Source organism: Chionomys nivalis, chromosome X (assembly GCF_950005125.1).
Source record: "Chionomys nivalis chromosome X, mChiNiv1.1, whole genome shotgun sequence".
In the NCBI taxonomy this organism is placed as follows: domain Eukaryota; kingdom Metazoa; phylum Chordata; class Mammalia; order Rodentia; family Cricetidae; genus Chionomys; species Chionomys nivalis.
The window spans coordinates 103705457-103722457 of record NC_080112.1 but is presented as its reverse complement, the minus strand read 5'-3'; positions in this window follow the sequence as shown (position 1 = coordinate 103722457).

Sequence of the window (17001 nt, the reverse complement as noted above, 5' to 3'; positions counted from 1 at the left end):
AAGTGGAGTGCTGTCAAAATGGTTTTAAATAAAATAAACAAGCAGCCGCAGAAAGGTATATTTTGTAGCAGAAATACGTGTCATAATCAGGCTCCTTTATCTGTAGCAGAAAGAGCTGGTCCTGGCTGCCTGTGCAAACAAAGCACTTTGGAGCAGCTGGACAAAATGCTGCAGGAGAGATGCAGCTGGGCTCTTCCTCTCTGGAGACTAAGATGGATCCCTCGGAGGTGGACTCAGCTGCCTATGAAACCTCCAGTCTTCTTACCAGCAGGCTCAGTTCTCCCAATCAAACACACAGTGTTTTCCAGAAAACAGATTTTCCATTAGTCTTCATAATATGAACTTTCTACGCTGGCTGGAAAACAAAACAATCTACTTCTAACAAGGAGCAGAAAGTGTGGTTTACATACAGATTAAAGATATCACAAAAGTATTTGAAAGTGCTGCTAACTGTGCACTAGACAGTAGTGCAGCATTGTGGTACCAAAGAATCTAGGCTCTGCCACTTCTTTGCTATGTGAATGTGCTCAAGTGTCTCCATTTCATTCCACCTTAGTGAATTTATCTGAAAATAACAATAACAATGGAATCATATCATATTATATTAAAATTCTCACTTACAAATGAACAAAATTTCCCACAAGACAAGGAAAAATTATGTAATATATTTGTTGATGTTCCGACTGTCTTGTTAATTTTTGTTTTGTATGCTTTAACATTTATGCCACCATTACTTTTGAGAATTTCATATATGAGAGTACACTATATGTATCATGTCTGCCTCCACCTTCTCCATCCTTCAACTCCTGGTGTCCCCTCTAATTCCCTCTCAACTTCACAACCCTTTCTTTAATAAGTCATCATACATACACAAAATTTTAGGAGTGACCACTGGGTATTGGCTAATTATTTAGGAGGGCCATGCCTGGGGCAGCCTAATTCTCCCTCATGAAGTAGTTATAACTGTAACACTTCTTCAAAGCATGTGACCTTGCAGTGTGTCCTCCATTCTCATTGGTTTGTCAGCTGGTATTATCACTGTAAAGGTCTTCTTTATTCAACCATATTCTTGAAATTTCAGGCCTGCAACTCCCTGACATAGAAGGAAGACACTTGCCCCACAGCAGATGTCCTGGTCCTCTGGTTCTTAAAATCTTTCTGCTCCCTCTTCAACATTCCTTGAGCCATAGCAATAGTAGTTGTGTCAATTACAGATGGGTACCCCAAAGTCAGTTGTTCTCTGAATTTTGACCAGTTGTGGTTTTCGGCATGATCTCTGTCTCCTGTAAAAACGAACCTTATTTGATGAAAGGTTATAGCTACACTTATCAGTGGGTATGAGGCTAGGTATTTTTAATGGAGATAAAATTATACTTGTTCAGGAAGATGGCTATAGTAGGTTCTCATCTAGCTTCCATGATCTCACCAGCCACAAGTAGTTGATTAGGTTTACAGTACTCGATATGGATTTTCTCCTATTGTACAGTCGTTAAGTTGTTATACCCAAATTATAAATGCCACCATTGTACCCTTGGGAATATCTTGCCATACTTGTCATCGTTGTGGTCTGTAGGTTTTACAGCTGGATAGAACCTTTAATTGCTTTCCGTCTTCCATTGGCAGCTTGCATAGAATTTTCAAATTCTAAGAGAGACAGACCTCAGGGAAGAGGATTCCAGGTCAGCTCCAGCTCCATCCATCCATATCCTGTGTTCAAGGTATACAATGTCTTTAGCAATGAGATTTTATCTCCAAGTTCTTGGAGGAAATGAAGGAAAATAGAAATAGCCTATGTTGTTTGGGGAATTTCTTAGACTCCTCTGACCAACAACTTGAAGGGTCGTTTTCCATGCCTTAAACTTGGAACCTATGTTATTTTGGGAGTCTCTTAGACTCCTTTGACCAACAACTTGAAGGGTGATTTTTCCATACCCCACACTTGGAATTTTTTTAATCTTTTGTTCCTGGGGAGTGTAGCTGTTTTTTTGTTTTAATTATTCTTTGGGAACCCGCAATCCAGCCCTGGAAAAAATACACAGAGATCTAATCATACTTATGAATACTTGGCCTTAGATAGGCTTGTTTCTAAGCAGCCTTTCTAACTTAGCATATCCCTTTTCTCTTTAACTACATTTTGCCTCTGGGCCTTTTACCCTTCTTTATTCTATATATCTTTCTTTCCTTCTTACTCCATGGCTGGCTGTGTGGCTGGGTGGCTTGCCTCTGGCATCCTCCTCTTCTCCGTTGTCTCACGCTTCCTGTTTCTCTCTTCCTCTTCTCTCTAGCCTAAATTTCTCCTATTTATTTTCTGTCCCTGCCATCTCTGTCTATACTTTCTCCTGCCTAACTATTGGCCATTCTGTTTATTAGCGCAATCAAGTGTTTCAGACAGGCAAAGTAACACAGCTTCACAGAGTTAAAAAAAATGCATCTTTGCATCAATAAAAAACTAACTCACAGCATAGTGAAATGCAACACATCTTGAACTAATATTCCACAACAGGGGTACATTAACACCCTAACAAGCATAAAACCATTTTAATTCTATCTATCTATCTATCTATCTATCTATCTATCTATCTATCTATCTATCTATCATCTATCTATCTATCTATCTATCTATCATATATATATATATATATATATATATATATATAAAACCTTATGTAGGTGTTATATATGTATTCAAAGTACACTCCTACTGAAGGTGTATACTACTGTTTTGCTTTATGATTCCTTCTTTGCAACCTACAGTGGTCCCTTTTTACTTCCCTGGTTTCTGTGCTTTGAACAGGCTATACGATCATATCTAAAGATTCTCAGCTAAGATCCAAAAGTAAAAGAGAACAAGCAGAATTTGTGTTCCTAGATCTTGGTTGCATCACTTAGTATAATATATTCTAGTTCCCTTGATTTACACGGAAGTTTTATGATTTCAGTTTTCTTTACAGATGCATAGTATTCCATTGTGTTTCAATAACCACCGATTCAAATTGTTTTCTTTCTAGAGTCTCTTGGCTTTGCTTATTATTCTCTTCAATTTGAAGCATTGTTTACAGTACTTTCTGTAGGGCTGATTTTGTGAACATTAATTCTTTCAGCTTTTCTGTACCATGGAAAGCTTTTCTTTCTTCTTCGAATATAACAGATAGTTTTCAGAGTACCTTAGTCTAGGTTGGATGTCATGGCATTTTAGGCATTGAAATGCATTCTTCTAGCTTTCAAAGTTTCTATTGAGAAAACATCTATTATTCCTGTGTGTGACTTGTAGTTTTGTCATTAAGCTTTCAATAGTCTTTCATTGTTCTGTATATATAGTGTAAGGCATATGTGTGGATTTTCTTTTATGATCTTGTCTCTTGAGTGTTCTGTGTGTTTCTTCTATCTGTACAGGTATGTCTTTTTTTAGTTTAAGAAAGTTTTACTGTTTTTTTAAAATATGGTTTATGTCATGGATCTGGGATTTTTCTCCTTCATGTATGCCTATACTTAGAAGCTTTGACATTTTCATGTTGACTCAAATTTCCTACATATTTTCCCTCGTTTTTTTTTAATTTTTCATATGCTTTTCTTATTCCACATAGGTCCTCTATTTTATCTTTGAGTCCTGATGCTGTCTTCTGTTGATCCATTCTACTTGTAAGGTGAAATTTTCTGTTGGGTATTGAGATTATTTTTAGTCCATCTTCATTTCATATTGAGATCTCTTCAATATTTCTATTCCTTTACTGAATTCATATTTCAAGTCCTGAATTGTCTTCATCATGTTATTCACCTTTATGCCTATATTCTCTTGGACATCATTCAGACATGTATTGTTACTTTTCTTAAGTTCATTGAGCTGCTTGTCCATGCTTTCTTTAAATTCCTCAATTCTTTAAATTTCTTTAAATTCTCAATTGTTTTTTTAAGTTCTATGTCTTGGGGTTTTTCTAGGTAATTCTCACTGTAGAATATTTTGATAGAACTGGTGAAAGTAGAGATATGCTGTCTTAACCTTTCAAATTGTTCGTGGTTTTGTCATGAGACCTCTTTGTTGAGTGTCTAATGTGAGGTTCTAGGAAGCTTCTGTTGCGTAAAAGTTCATTGTTGTTTTGCTGTAGCTTTCCAAGCTTTGTCGATTTGAGATCATTTATGATGAGTTGGCAGGTCAATCCTTCTGATACTCAGTGTTGATTTTGGATTAGAGGAATGGGGATGATTCCAATTAAGTAGTTAGCAAGACATTATGCAAATGGACAAGCTTGGGCTGGTATATAAGGCTATGCCTGTGAATATGAAGATGGCATAGGTGAGCCTGGGTCCTGGACAATGACTGTGTGACTTAGCTGACCTGAGAATTTGGGATACATTGGATAATCAAAATTCCAGGGACTCACCTTTCTTGACTGGTACACAAATATGCATCCTAGGCTATGCCTGGAGAATTGATACAGTGCAGGTGGGAGATGGTCTGGGGGACTCACTTGAATGGAACAGTGCCCCAGTTGTACAACCTGAGCTAAGCACAGAAGTTGAATACAGTGTGAGTGGGCTTGTGCCGGTAGACTCACTCGACTGAGCTATTGTGTGGGGTGTTCACCTGGGACAAAGCTAGACATTGGAAAAACACAGGCAAGCTAGACTCTGCACGCAGGACTCACCACACTAAACCTGACTTCAAGATGTATGACTTAACCTAGGTTTGAAAGGTGAACATGGTGTGGGTGGGCTAGGGTCAGGCAGACATCCCAGGCTGAACTGACACACAGGTTATGTGAGCAGGATTGGGTCTGGAAACTGCATTTGGACTACGGTCAAATGACCTCACCAAACTAGACCAGAACATAGAATGTGTGACCCCACTAAGGCTTGGATTTTGGATATGGTGCAGGTAGGCTACGATCATGTGGAAATAGCAGGCTGGACTGCGACACAGGATGTACAACCAGGGCCAAGTTTGAAGATTTAGACTGAGTGCAGGCCCATGATGTCTTGACATTTGTTGTAAATATTGTAAGGCATTGATGATGAAAAGCTAATCTTTTCTGTGGACAATATTTAGAGTCAAGATTCAGTTATTATGTATGTTTAGGCATTATGAATAGCTGTATTTCAATCTTCACTTTCTCTCTAAATTTGGCACTTGATTGTGGGCCAAAATAAACTTTTGTTGATATAGTTCTATAATTTGATTTGACCAGACATTACTCTTTCTATAGTACTTCAAGCTCCATTTCTAAGATAGCTTGTCCACTTTATTTCTGAAAGTAGACTTTTGCCTATTATAAGATATCTTTGGTCTAACTAACTAGGTATTCCTTGGATGTTCTTATAGTCAGTGTTGACTATAGTCATTTTTATATTTGGAAGAGAATACTATCAATTAATATTTATTTACTTTTCTTGGTTAATAACAACATTCACTTTTACTTTGTTTGGACTATGGAGTGTGAGAAGCTATGGAATTTGTCAGGGTTAACCTTGAGAAAAAGACAGCATTTGGTATATATACCCTTTAATCTTTTTACTTTCTCTTTCCTCCAGATAGTACAGATATGGTAACCATGGCCCTGGTAGCCAAATTGAATGATGAGGCAATCTTGGGAGCAAAAGCTAGTGCAAAAGATGACGGATTGTAAACATAAAAATTCATTCTTAGTGAGCATCGAGTTCCCATTATCGTCTGTGAATTGCATATCATGAACCATCTTTCATATTGGGAAAATTAATTTTTAAACCTTGTGTAAGCCCCTGCTTTAAGGTCCCTGGTGTTCTGAGAGAAAGGCCAATCGAATGATATTTGAGCACTGTTTATATTAGTTCCACACAAAAGAGTAGCAAAATGATGCTTTAAGTATTGATCCATCGTTGTATTTGGTGAAGTTACTTTTAGTTGAGATTCCTTGCCATTTTCTTTAATAAGAAGTGATTCATATGAAAAATGTTGTTGATTTAGACCATGCATTTTAAAGACAGATATCAATGGATCAAGATCAGAAATTAAAAGACTTTATATAAATTCTGTGAAATTTTGGCCCTCTTTAAAGTGAGGGAATTTAGGGATTAAAATATAATAAAAACTGATATGAAGTACAGAGATCAGTATAAATCTTAAAACATATTGTTCAAAGTTCTATTGTGCCAGACTCAGTGGTACTTACCTATAGTCTCAGCTAGTTGGGTAGCTGAGAGAGAAAAATGGAGATTTTCACATTATGTAAAATAATTCAGAATCAGAAGGATAAATACCATATACTTTCCCTCAGATCTGGACTATAATTTTAATTTATGAATATATATGTGTATGTATACATATACAGACATGCATATGTCTGTGATGTGAGAATAGGAAGGGAACTGTGATAATGGAGTTTAAAGGGGTGGGTGAAGTTGATTAAGAGAGGGTACTAGTATATAACAAAGAAACAGAAGGAAGAATTATTTGGGGAGAAGAAAGGGACCAGAATTCTAATTAACATTAGCTGTGAAGTTGATATAGCCTAGAGTCACCTGAATAAATGAGTGTCCCTTAAATATTGATCCTTTTCAGGTTGTTTTGTGAACATATCTAGGAAGGATTGTCTTGTCTTAAATGATGTTGGAAGGCCTACCCTACTGTGAGTAGTGTCATTCCCTGGGCAGGTGATTGTATAATGTTCTAGGGACACCTAGCTAAGATCGAGCCTTCAGACAAACCAGCAAGCAGTGTTCCTTCATAGTTTCTGGTTTCTACTTCCTTCTCTGACTTCCCCCAGTGGTTGACTATGACCTGGAAGTGTAAGGCAAATAAATCTTTTCCTTCCCTAAGTTACTTTTAGTCAGAGTGTGTTATCACAACAACAAAAATAAACTAGATTAGGGGTAAATAAGAAAATGTTTAATGATGAAGTATATGCATGAAAATGTCAAAATGAAATCCATTAGTCTTCAAATATTAAATAAAATTTTTATTTTAAAAAGTAAAGAAAAACCAAAAAGATTACTACACATATCTTCTGGATTCTGTGCTTCTATTAGCATACCCACTTTATTTTAATGCCTGGAAGCTGTAATCTGATTTTCATCTCTATATTTTTTTTTGGCATTTGGGAATGATTTATAAATGGAATTGTGAATTACTAACTTTCTGTGATTGGATTTTGCACTTTGAAAAATTCCTGTTAGATTCATTGTGCTTTCCCACACTGGTGCTTTTTATGACTGATTTGTATTTAATGGGATGGACATACACTGGTCCATATGACACAACAACGCACATATTGAGTCCAGAACATTGAGTATCCCTAGTTTGAGAACGTTACAAATGAAGATGCTAGAAAGAGCATTGCATATATTTTTGTGCAGATGTAAGTTTTCATTTTTCTGATGTAGCTGCCTTGGAGTATAATTTATAGTATCTATAGTAGTTGTATGCCTATTTTTCCCCTGAGCTGTTAATTAATTTATTTATCTGAAACAGAGTGTCCTGTAACCCACTCTTGATCTAACTTTCTCTGTAGCCTGAAGATGAACTTGAGCTTCAGATCCTCTTGTCTCTGCCCCAAAAGTGCAAAGATTAAACATATGCATCACTACAACTGGTTTTTATTGTGCTGAGACTAAAACCAAAGCCTTTGTATGTACTGGGCAAGAACTCTACTACCATGACAGTGTGACACAGGTGATGTAGCTGCGGTGGTAAAGTTCCTGCCTAGCAGACACAAGCTACAGCTCCTGTGTCACACTCTCATGCTGTTTTTTTTTTTTTTTTTTTTTTGAATCGATATATGTTTTGTCCAAAGATCTTTTGGTCAACAAGTTCTTTTCTTTGCATTCCGAGATTTCTCCCATTAAGGATTTTTTTTTTTATGGGTAGTATGAAAGATTTAATAGCTGTATGTAGCAGGAGGAATTTACATGTATCCTATCTTTCCAGAAGGAGAATTTGTTCTGTTTTTCTCTTTTGATGATGAACATGAAAATCTCAGACTCTCAAGATATATATACATTTTGAAGACATATACATATATCTTCAAAATGAATTAAGCCATGATTTAAACAACTTTATTTTTTGTTCTTAAACTAGTGCAACAACATTTTCAGTCACTGATATTTATATACTATTCAGATTACTGAGACTCATTGTATTATACATTTTTGAAATATCAATGGCTGTAATTTTCAATCCTCCTGATTTTATTTCCAGTTATATCTTGGACTTTAGACTTGAACTGCTCTTTTGATACTTGTGGCCAATTCTAATCCAAAGGCCAAAATCAGCGTCAGATTTTTGGCCTAGTTTTTAGAACAAAGATGTCCAATTTCAGATAAAGTTGGATAAGCATCAGATAAGCATCCACATACTTAATCAATGCTTAGTTGGATCAGCAGGCTTCCACAAGTTTTTGAGGCCTGTCCATCAAAAGAGATTTTCTTTTATCAGTATTTGCCTTGATTCAAGCTAACCTATTAACCCCATTTCCTTTTTTTTTTTTTTTGAAAAACCAGTTTATGAGGAATGGGTTTATTCTCAGTACATGGGCCTTTTAAATGGAGTTTAGAAATATTTTAACACATTCAGCTACTAGCGAAATGTAGTGAGTGATAAAGGACTCCTAAATGAGGTTGAATTGCAGTATAAAGTCCAACATGAGAGACACAAGATGGCCTTTTCATCTTTTGTAAAAGTATATATATATATATACACTTGTCAACTCTAGAAGCAAAGAAAATATTTTAAAACAGCTTTTAATAAAGTGAGCTATAAAGAGCTATGATTATATAGACATGGTTTATGGACAAATTCTCAGTTGGCTTTTGCATTTCATTTGTTTTAACCAATAGTGAAAAAACAATATTATGTGGGAACAAATGCTACCTCTTTGTATCATTTGAAATTTGGCTTCTCCAGGCTGATTTTGTGGGATATTTGTTTACCCTGCTTGAAGATATGTCTATGTTTTGCCTTACCTGCCTAAGTAAGACCCCTGGTTAGTTTAATAAAGAGCCAAATGGCCAATAACTTGGCAGGAGGAATAGGAGAGATTTCTGGGAAGAGATAGGAACTCTGGGGAGAATAGAGGCAGGTAAAATTTTGCCAGCCAGACACAGAGTTGCACATATGGTATGGAGGAGAGGTAATGAGCCAAGTGGCAAAATGTAGATTTATAGAAATAGGTTAATTTATGTTATAAGAAAAAGTTGTGAACAAGCTTAAGCTTAGGCCAAGCAATCATAATTAATAAGAAGTCTCCATGTCATTATTTGGGAATTTGTAGTCCAAAGAAAATCTGACAAGAAAGGCTGGCTACATGTTGGATATGGGTTTGTTGTTGTCGTGTTTTGTTTGTCTTGAAAGCCTAACATATGGTTGGGAACATTTAGTTTTGTTTTTCATTTTTCAAAAATAAAAACAGCAATAAATATCACACAAGTAATTCCCCCCCCCCCCCCCGCAGAGTGTCTGTGTCTACCTTACCTTTCCTTTTTATCTATTATTTCCCATCAGAACAGGACAACAGTAAGCTTTGTCACACTGTAATACACTAGACTCCTTCTTCTTTTTAGGAAAGAGGAACATGATAGTAATCAAATTTAAGAATGTGAGTACAGATGTGTGTCCTCACACTCAGAATATAAAATATGCTTCATTCTCCTTTCAGCCTGCATGTACGCCATAATATGTGGAAAGGTACACAAACCCAAGCTACACTACTACCCTATGTTACATACAAAGGTTGATTTTTATGACAAAACACGGTTGTCACACTCAGTCTCTTTGCAAAAAGCAGTAATCCTCCTAGCATGAGCTGATGCATGAAAAAGCAAATTGCAGCATTCCTTGGGAAGAGAGTCTGTTGATTAGTTCTTCTTGCTGTTCCTTTTCTGTTTCCAGTTCCTGCCTCATTTTTCTTTTGCTTTCATTCCCTCTTCTTACTTCTCCAATAGTAAATCATTTCATTTCCTCTTTCCTAGATGGCCAATGTGATGCTTCTCTCTGGCCAGTGTTCACACACACAGTCTTGGAACTCTTGCTAACAGTGGTTTTCCTGTGGTGTTGTTTGCAGTGTACTTTGCTTCTGCCATTTGTGTTCATTCCTTCTAGATCTTTCTGAAAGTAGAAATTTCAAGTCACGGTGTCAGGTATTATCCTAGTCGATAAAGACCAACTCTGGTCCTTAACTTTTCTATTATTTTGCTACCAGTGAAGGAAGAGTGGTAATTTCACTAGTTTTGAATCTCGGTTATCCTTCAAGAATCATCATTCTAGCTCTTATTAGTTTCTGTATGTATGTTCTATTCAAATTCTGCATCTGAGTTTTCATTACTTTAGCATTCCCACTACCCGTGCTTTCTGTTTGATACTCACCTCTAGTAAAATGGTCAACAAAGAACATGCCAGATTCTCCTCTTGTTTACAACAACAGTGCATCTTGGCACATGCTCCTCTATTTTCCCTTTGATTCTATTCTACAGCATAAACCTCTCAACAGCATGTAGACAGGTCATCCTGTTGAATTGTGACTTGTTTATTATAGATGGAGAGGCTTGCTGAAGCTTACCGAACACTTCTTTTAATACCATTCAACTCTCTTCTAATAGCACAGAATCTGTGACTCCCTAAACATATGGACATTCGTATTCCCCATGCTGCCTATTAGATGGAGGTAAAATGCTGGCTTTTATGACGTGACATACATATTGACAAAACTTATGGTCTTCAATAAAACTAGGTACTCAGGATACATTTTCAATAGCATGTTCTTGCTTGTGAGGAGTCTGGAAGGCTCTGTGTGTTTTAATAACTCACATACCCATATTTATCCTCCACTGTAGTAACTCAACAGGCCATCTTCTTGCATTCTTCTGGATTCAGCTGTGATTTAGAAAAAAAAAATAAAAAGCTTAACAAAGAGATAATCTCATCTTGAAGCCATACTTTTGAGAGAACATTTTGAAGAGTTATGCAGGGTAAAGACTGAAAGTCATTGAAGTGGATCTTATCAAAAGTGCTTTTATTTGTGACTCCATCAGATACACTTTTTTTTTACAGGCAGACCAGAGCTGCCAGTCAACTTTTAAACTAGAAGATAATAGTGCCTAGCCCTGCTTTTCAGTTTCCATCAAAGGTCCATAGAGAACACTTCTCAGTTTTTTTTTTGTTTTGTTTTGTTTTTTTGTGGCCAGTAGACCTGTCTGTGGTCTCTGTGTACTTCAGCAATATGAGACGCACTAAGTACCCATTTCTTCCTGATCTTCACTTATCAAGTTTTATAAGCAGTTCCATCTAGACTGTAAAAGCCCAACAAGCATTTGAAGCCATTTTAGGTTCAATGCTCAGGCTTGCTATGAGAGACTGTAGCAGGAGAGCCAAGTACACATTATTGATGGATGCTATATGGAGCAGCTTGAAAAATCTGTCCTGAGCCTCTCTGCTGCTCTAACAGGTTATTATTATCATTATCATTATTGTTATTATTAATTCTATTAAGGTAAATGTTGCTTATATAACTACAAGGTTTCTGTTTTTTTCCAAGATGCAGACAAAAGCCACCAAAGTGGTATCCTGGTATAACTAGTGAGTGCTTTCAACATGTTCTTTGACAGGAGAAGAATATGTAGGATAGTATCATCTTCACATCAGGTATCCGGGAGCATTGTCATTTTCATCATTCTTTGCCACTGTCTGTGTGTGAATTGAAACCTTGACTACAGGACTCCCTTGGCACAGAACTTGCTGTGTGCTGTGGGGGCTCTCTTTGTCCTGCTGCCTCTTAGGAACTTTAATAGCCAAATCTATTTTTTCATCACAGACATTGGGCCAGAATTTTATACATTATAGGGTCACTTCATCAAAGTCACTGTTCATTACTTCAGTTGTGACCACGAAAAGAGCAGGAGTCATATATGTCTCCATGGACTGATAATACAGGGACATTTTCTTCATCAGATTCTGTAATGTGGCCCCTCATACCTTATTATCTTGGTAATAGGTTGCACCACACACTACTCACATAATAAATTGCCTCTCAGACTCTTTGTTAGAATTTGCTGCAGTGAACTCCAGTAGTTCCAGAGTGCTTCAGTAACCACTAACTTCACATCACTGTCAGCATCTTCTTTCCTCTTCTCCAGGAGTAAGGCAGTCAGAATTCTGTTGGACTTCCCTGTAGCTGCCCTGTATAAATACATTGGCAGATGTAACAAATTGCTTCTAAATCTGACTCTTTGATGTTCTTTGAGCTGTCAGGACTTTTGACATTGGGTACCAAACTGAAGAATGAGTTCTGACCACTGGTTCACTAGGAGCTCTCTAAAGACAATGTCAGCAATGATGGGGAGGAAGAGCTAAGCTGGCAGGTTACTGTATTCAAAGCTTACAAAATCGTTCTTAACGTCCCTGTCAAACATTAGCTCAATGGCAGTCCTTTTTGTGGATATTGTGACTAGATGTTTTGATTCTTAAATGCCAGAAAGATCTAGATTTATACAGGAGTTACACCCCTGTCTGGTTGGCTATTTTCTCTGAGTTTTCTGGTGTTCTGGGAGAGTTCCAGCATTATGACTTGACAAGTTATAACAGCCCAGTTCAAAAACTTCTAGGTCACTTGCAGTTTGAGTAGACCATGTTGAATCATCTCCAAGAAGAAGTCAGTGGCATCTGCTTTCACTTGGGTGAAACCTGGCCTCTCAGCTCACAACTATAATTAGGTTTAAAGGTAGGGAGACGATGGCAATAGAAGAGGGTATGAGGGAGATCAGAGTCACAGGTTCATTCATCTACTTGTTCTTGGTAGTGTTTCATCCTCTTTCCCTCTTCTCTCTCATCGCTACCCACCTTGTTTTTTTTCCTTTTTGCAGTGGCAGTTGCTCCTCCCTTGGAGATGTGGAAGACTTTTAGTGGTGTCTTGTAGTGGTTCTCAATCTTTCTAATGGTGTGATTCTTCATGCTGTGGTGACCCCTCCAAGGACACAATTTTTCTATTGCTACTTAATAACGGTAATTTTGCTACTGTTATTCATTGTGTTTTAAATATAGGCAATGCAGGATACCTGTCATGCAACACCTGTGAAAGGGTTGTTCAATCCCCCTAAAGGGGTCGTGACCACCACTGGCTGAGAACCACTGGCTTAGAGGATAGATAGAGGTTGATTGATCAAAAGAGAAAGATAAGCTGTGATTGAGCAGCAGGTGGTAGGGAGATCTGGGCTAAACTTTAGATTCTACAAACTAGAAGCAAAATCATGAATAGCAGAGGCTAGTCAAATGACTTAGCAAGCTGGGCAGTGGTGATACATGGTTTTAATTCCAGCACTCAGGAGGCGGAGGGAGATTGTGACTTTGAGGCCAGTATGGGCTACAAGAGCTAGTTCCAGGATAGGCACCAAAGCTACACAGAGGAATCCTGTCTCAAAGCAAAACAAAACACAACACAAGAATAACAAAAGCTGACTTAACATTATTTGTATGATTGCACATGAATGCCAGTGCTCAGGTTGTTGTCTTGGCCAACTGGTGATATCTTAGAACCTATATTTCATTAAGGATGTCACATTATAAATGAACGTGGCAAAGTATGGTGTCACACACCTTTAATCTGAGTGCTGGAGAAACAGGCTTATCTCTGTAATTTTGAGATCAGCTTGGTCTACATCTTGAATTCCAGGACAGCCAGAGCCAATAAGTGATATCTTGTCTTAACAAACAAACAAAACAAAATAACTATAATAAGAATGTATAGGTTATTATTCATACAAAATTTATCCATGTCCATTTATGCGAGAGAATCTAAATTTCATTGTTAAGTTCTATGAAATTCAGATTGGTGATGGGTTCTTTAAAAAAAATAAATAATTGTGACATACGCCTTTAATCCCAGCACTCAGGAAGCAAAGGCAGGTGGACCTCTGTGAGTTTGAGGCCAGCCTGGTCTACAAAAGCTAATTCCAGGACAGGCTACAAAGCTACAGAGAAACCCTATCTCAAAAAACCAAAATACATAAAACAACTTGTTTTCATGGTACAAAAATACCATTCATCAGACTTCTTGATCAAAATAGTAAAAATCCACATAGCCATTACCAGTTCACCTGCAATATACAAAAGAAGTGAATGGTTCTTCTCTAAATCTTATATTCACTTGGCATAAACCTAAAAGACAGATGTAGTAACTATACAGATTAAATTGTCATGTACCCACTTCAAATAAAGCTCAATGTTGCAAGGTCAGAAAAATTCTAAAAGCAAAAGGAAAACAATATTTTGCTTTCAAACTGTCATAATTTAGTGAACAGTCAATCCTACAAATCAATATAATACAAGTAGCTGGGAACAGAAATAATCTGACAAGTAGGGAGACATGCACAATAGCTCAAGGGCTTCCTCTTGGAAGGGAAAGGATGATGTTGATATGGTCCAGAGGTAAGAAGATCCAAAGATACATCTTAGAGCAGAGCAGTGATGACTATGAAGAACTAGATAAGAAACCAATCCAGAGGCTAGGGCTAGGGACATGTTTTACATTAGACAAAAGCAGGTAAATAATTATCTGGGTTTCTATTTTGTTGACTTTGGACATAAGTGACACAAGAGGTTTATGCTGAGCAACAAAGATCAGAAGAGCTTTCTGCAAAAACTGTCCAGTTTGTGGCTGCAGATAAGGATGGCCGAGAAATAAGGTTACTTATCATAGCAGTTATGCAGATCATGTTTCGCAGTCTTGTCCAGAAAGTTGGGGAAATTAGTAAGTGCTTCTTGTGAGGTAGGCTTTTTATCAAATACTAGCGGATTTTAACTGTACTATCAGCCCAATATTCTCGGAGTGCTTAGATAGCTATCTTTGGAAAAGTCGCAGACTCCACATGAAATGTGCAGTCTGAAAATATCAATGATTCCATTGTTGCTGCAGTATGTACTTTCTAAAACCTACTTTAAAATCTGCAATGAAATTTGTAGACACTATAACCTACTGATGCACATTATTAAAGAACAAGCAGCACCATGCTCTGACAATAATATAAATGGTAAATGAAAGGAACATAATTTGCAATAAAATAATATGTACTTTGGTATTTACATGATCAGGAAAAACTGACCTAGAACACATAACAAATTAGTCTGATTCTTAAAATTATAGAGAAAATTATTAATTACCTTGGTAGCGACTGAGTGTGCTTTTATAGGTACAAAATACCACATATCTAAATATTATGCTTTTTATAACTGTTTTTGACTTGACTTTCTCCAAATGGTAAAAAATATGCTTATTCAATTTTTATTTTTTTTATTATTTATTTATTTATTAAAGATTTCTGCCTTCTCCCCGCCACCACCTCCCATTTCCCTCCCCCTTCAAGTCCCCCTCCCTCATCATCCCTAAGAGTAATCCGGGTTCCCTGCCCTGTGGGAAGTCCAAGGACCACCCACCTCCATCCAGGTCTAGTAAGGTGAGCATCCAAACTGCCTAGGCTCCCACAAAGCCAGTACGTGCAATAGGATCAAAAACCCATTGCCATTGTTCTTGAGTTCTCAGTAGTTCTCATTGTCCGCTATGTTCAGCGAGTTCTGTTTCATCCCATGCTTTTTCAGACCCAGGCCAGCTGGCCTTGGTGAGTTCCTGACAGAACATCCCAATTGTCTCAGTGTGTGGGTGCACTCCTCGCGGTCCTGAGTTCCTTGCTCTTATTCAACTTTTAGAAATACACAAAAATATTTTCTCATATTAGAGCAAATATAAACCCATTTTATTTAAAATCATTTTATTTATATGTTTAAATTGTTTTTACTAACAATTTCATGTGCAAATAGAAAACATGACAGTATGAGGGGAATTTGTTGTGAATAAAGATTTTAGAGGAAGCAGGAGAAGAATGAGAGAGGAAAATGGGGTGAAAATGACGTTGTTCATTATATCAATGTAAAAGTTTTTCAAAGGCTTGAAAACATGTTGAGACATTCGGAATTCATTCAACAGATCTTTACAAAACACTCATGGAGTATCAGCTACTGTCACAAACACTTGAAAACACCACAATGAACAAACATGAAAACATTTTTACCCTCATGAAGCCAACAAACTAGTTGGAAATGGAGGACGAGAAGACAGGCAGATTCTATCTTACAGCTGTAAAAATGGACAAGACAAAAACACCAATGATAACTAATGCTGGAGAGGTTGTGGGGAAAAGGGAACACTCCCGCATTGCTAGTTGGAGTGCAAGCTGGTACAGCTCCTTTGGATATCAGTATGGCAATTTCTCAGAAAATTAGGAAACAACCTTCCTCAAGACCCAGCAATATCACTTTTGGGTATATATCCTATGGATGCTCAGTCATACCACAAGGATGTATACTCAACTATGTTCATAGCAGCATTGTTGTCATAACCAGAACCTGAAAACAACTTAAATTCCCCTCAACCAAAGAATGAATAAAAAAATGTAGTACATTTACACAATGGAGTAGTACACAACATAGAAAAATAATGACATCTTGAAATTTGTAGACAAATGGATAGAGCTAGAAAACATCACATTGAGTGAGGTAAACTAGACTTAGAAAGACAATTCTCAAATATAAAAATTACTCATAAGTAATTTTTAAACATAAAGCAAAGAAAACCAGCCTACAAATCACAATCCCAGAGAACCTAGACAGTAATGAGGTCCCTAAAAGAGACATATATGGGTCTAATCTACACGGGAAGTAGAAAAAGGCAAGATCTCCTGAGTAAATTGGGAGCATGGGGACCATCGGAGAGGGTTGAAGGGGAGGGGAGAGAAAAAGAGGAGGGCAGAGAAAAAATGTATAGCTCAATAAAATAAAAAAATAAAAAATAAAAACAAAAACATGTTGATAAGATAATGTCTCGGGAAAAAAGTACAGTAGGGTAATATTAGGATTGCCACGGAGAGATACATGGTTGCAATTTGAAAATGAATGTGGTTATGAAAGTCTTCACTGAGAAGGGGATGTCTGCATAAAATCTACAAGGATGGAGTTAAACATGCACTGGTGAAAACCACTCTAGACAGAAAGAT